This window comes from Psittacula echo (genome assembly GCF_963264785.1).
Source record: "Psittacula echo genome assembly, chromosome: 18".
NCBI classification, from domain to species: Eukaryota; Metazoa; Chordata; class Aves; order Psittaciformes; family Psittacidae; genus Psittacula; species Psittacula echo.
In genome coordinates, this window is record NC_137754.1 from 7,645,708 (window position 1) to 7,649,943 (window position 4,236).

Consider the following 4,236-nt stretch of genomic DNA (forward strand, 5'->3'; position numbering starts at 1 on the left):
CTTGTTTCAAGTCACTCCTGCTGTTGTTAGGACAAGTTTTAATTCCACTGTTCTTTCTGCCTTGTGATGCACTTCTGCTAAGCTTGAAAGTGATCTAATTTGACATGTTTTGAGAAAGTAAAGCCAAACCCGTCTTTCGAAGATACTGCATATGAGCTCAAGGATTATAATGCCATTGAAAACCAGTGTGTGTATGTATATGCAAGCTATGTGTTTCTATAAATTTTTGCAATTAGAAATACAGTGAACTTCAGATTGCTTTTAATGGTCTAATGCCACATATATATGTATATACATTTTAAACCACACTATTGCCCCTTATTAAACATCATCACAAATACTCCAGTAGGGAGGGAGTATCTGAGCATATCGAGAGTGACTACATGGCTGGGGGGATGAGGGCTAAGGTCAGCGTGAGTCCAGATGGTTTTCTCTTTAATCCTATTGCCAAATTAGAAAGGCTTAAGGAGGAGTGGATGTATCTTGAGGTTCAGCATGTTGTTGTGCAGCTGTGTCAATGACAACGGTGTGATTTTAAAACCACAGGACCACCTTTGGGGGTCAAGGATTGGTAGGGACAAGTAGAACTTTCCCGACAAAGAAGGTAGAAACCCCTCTTTGCTAACAGACTGGCAAACCTGAGGAGACTAGAATAAGATAGGAGGGAGATGATGACTTCAAGTGAGGAAGCGGTGAATTGGTTTGGCAAGCAAAGGTGCAGAGTGATGTGGTTGACGGTTTTCAAAATCTACAGAACAGGGAAGAACGGTGCACACTCACAAATAAGGAATTGCTGAGGGGACATTAGCAAGGGGTGTGTGGGGGTTGTTCCTCATCTTTCAGGAGTGTCTGTACGCTAATGCAGTCAGTATGGGGAGCACACAGAAGAAATTAGAAGTTTACATGCCATTAGAGGGCTACAGTCTCAGTGAAGTCACAGAGATGTGGTGGGGAAGCTCACATGACAGATGTGCTGAAACGGATGGACACAGGTTCTTTAGAAGGGACAGACCGGGAAAGGGATGAGCGGGAGCTGCCCTTACTGTGACAGCAGCTGGAATCCATGGAGCTCTGCCTTGGGGTGAACAAAGCCAGTTGAGAGGTTATGGCTCAGGATTAGCCGGCAGACTAACATGGGTGATGTGAGTTGAGGTATCTGTATGGACTGCCTGATCAGGAAGAAGTAGATGAGGTCTTTGTCAAACAGCTGGAAGAAACCTCATGCTCATAGGCCCAAGTCCTAAGGGAAGACTTTAAGCACCCCATGACATGATGGGGAGGAGAATCAAAAGAATGTAACTCCCACGGGTTGAAATAGGAACAGTCCAGTAATTAAGGTATAACACAAACCATTGCTGCTGCCAACAATAATAATAATGATGAAGGGAATAACAAGGGAAGATAATACAACCGCTCACCATCCACGCACCGATACCCAGCCCGACCAGAGCAGTGATCGAGCCCTTCCAGGTAACTGCTCCAGGTTTCTATAGTGGGCATGACATGCTGTGGTATGGAATACTTCTTTGGCTAGTTTGGGTCAGGTGTCCTGTCTCTGCTTCCTCCCGGCTTCCTTTCCTTCCTGGCAGAGCATGAGACTCACAAAGTCCTTGGTCAGAGTAAACATGACTGAGCACCAACTAAAAACATCGGTGTTATCAGCGCTGTTCCCAGGCTGAAAGTCAAAAGCACAGCGCTGCACCAGCTACTGAGAAGGAGAAAAATGACTGCTACAGCTGAACCCAGGACACAGGGTTAAACCCTGCCAGCGTGGGACATGAGTGCTGAGCATGGGGCTGGGGACCACACCAAATGTGGGGAAAGGGCCAAGCTGAGGGTCAGGGCTCACACAGAACTTGGAGGTGATGGCCAAGCATGGAGCTGGAGCCAGGGGCGAGCATGGGGATGGGACTGCATTGACGCTGGGATGGGAAGGCTGGATGGGTATGGCTCTGAGTGTGGGGACGGAGACAGTGACGGGCATGGGTGCAGGAGCACTGGGCTGCAGGAGCCTCTGGGAAAAGGCTGCAGCTGGTGGCAAACCAGGGTGGGATCATGGTACAGAAGCAGTTAGGGATACCTTGAGACAGTGTAGAGATGGACTTTTAGAATCCCTGGAGTTGAGCAGGATAAAAAACAACCAGTTGCAGTCAGGTGAGGGAAAGTCAGTAAGGGTCAACAGAGCACTCATCTGATGTTTGTGCTCGATGAGCTTAGCAAAGGGGTATGTATGGGAGGGTCCACCCTGGAAATAATTGTTCCCCTTTTTGTCAACCAACCCACTCCTGACATCCAAAAAGATTTTTCTAAACATGCTCCAGCACGGCAAGGGCAAGGAAGAGATGAAATTGTTAGCGTAGCAACTTTTGTCTTTAATGGGAGGAAGGATCACAAGGAGAAACTGAGGAACAATGCAAGTTCCCTTGCTAGTTCCCACAGCCCTTAGGGGTCCAGGACCCTTTTTCCCAAAAGGAAGGGGACAAGGGCAAGGATACAGTATACCACAAGGACTTTTTTCCCCTGAAATTGCCCAAGCCAATTGCTGCAAATATTGTGAATCATAAGGCCACTGGAAAAAAGATTACCCCTTTAAGCTGTGTTTTTCTCTGGCATCGCAAGCTATGCCAAGTTTAACCATGACTTCCAAATCCAGTCCCCTGCACCTGCACAGGAAAATAAATACACCCAAAATTCACAATTACTGGGAATCTGTTATACAGCAACCTTCAGTAAAGCCCACGTGATTTTAAATACCATAAACCCACGTCAAGAGTTCCCACACACCCGTCAGGGGAGGAAGGGGGAGGGGGGGAATTATCTGTGCCCAGTAGATATGGGCACCATGCATTCATCTCTGAACAGCTACAGGTTGGGCAGAGAAGAGATTCAGAGCAGCCCTGCGGAGAAGGACTTGGGGGTGTTGGTCAATGAGAAAATGAACATGAGCCGGCTGCAGTGTGCGCTCACAGCCCAGAAAGCAACCGTATCCTGGGCTGCATCAAGAGGAGCGTGACCAGCAGGTCGAAGGAGGTGATCCTGCCCCTCTACTCTGCTCTCCTGAGACCTCACTTGGAGCATTGTGTGCAGTTCTGGTGTCCTCAACACAAAAAGGACATGGAACTGTTGGAACAAGTCCAGAGGAGGCCACGAGGATGATCAGGGATTGGAGCACCTCCCGTATGAAGACAGGCTGAGAAAGTTGGGGCTGTTCAGCCTGGAGAAGAGAAGGCTGTGTGGAAGCCTCAGAGCAGCCTTCCAGTATCTGAAGGGGGCCTACAAGGATGCTGGGGAGGGACTCTTCATCAGGGACTGTAGTGACAGGACAAGGGGTAATGGGTTAAAGCTTAAACAGGGAAAGTTTAGATTGGATCTAAGGAAGAAATTCTTTACTGTGAGGGTGGTGAGGCACTGGAATGGGTTGCCCAGGGAGGTTGTCAATGCTCCATCCTTGGCGGTGTTCGAGGTCAGGCTGGATGAGGCCTTGGGTGGCATGGTTTAGTGTGAGGTGTCCGTGCCCATGGTAGGGGGGTTGGAACTGGATGATCTTCAGGTCCTTTCCAACCCTAACTATTCTACGATTCTAACAAATGACCACAATACATGGACACAGTGGGACTACAATACAGCATGGGAATTGAATAAAGGTCCCCAAGACGTGCCCTTTTTCAGAAAAGGCACCCTTCCAGGTGGGCCACCTATCAATTACACGTTCTTTTGTACTATCTGAAAACAGCCCAACCAGCGTCTTAGGGACGCATTTACACAGCAAACCGCAGGCAAAGTTAACAACCCATTAACAACTACCTAAACTATGCCTGGACGGAAAACCTGCCTACCAATTTGTATAGGATCAAAAAGCCATCAATGACTGGGTACAAATATTCCACCTGATAGTGCCTGATCCATCAGTTCTTGTTGCCTTTATCTCCCAGGGTGGTGATCTCATAGCAGCCTTCCAATATCTGAAGGGGACCTAGAAAGATGCTGGAGAGGGGCTCTTCATCAGGGACTGTAGCGACAGGACAAGGGGTGATGGGTTCAAATTAAAACAGGAAGTTCAGGTTAGATATAAGCAGGAAGTTCTTTACTGTGGGGGTGGTGAGGCACTGGAACAGGTTGCCCAAAAAAACCAAGTGGGTAAATGCTCTATCCCTGGCCGCATTCAAGGCCAGGTTGGACAGAGCCTTGGGCAACATGGTCTAGGGTAAGGAGTCCCTGCCCATAGCAGGGGGGTTG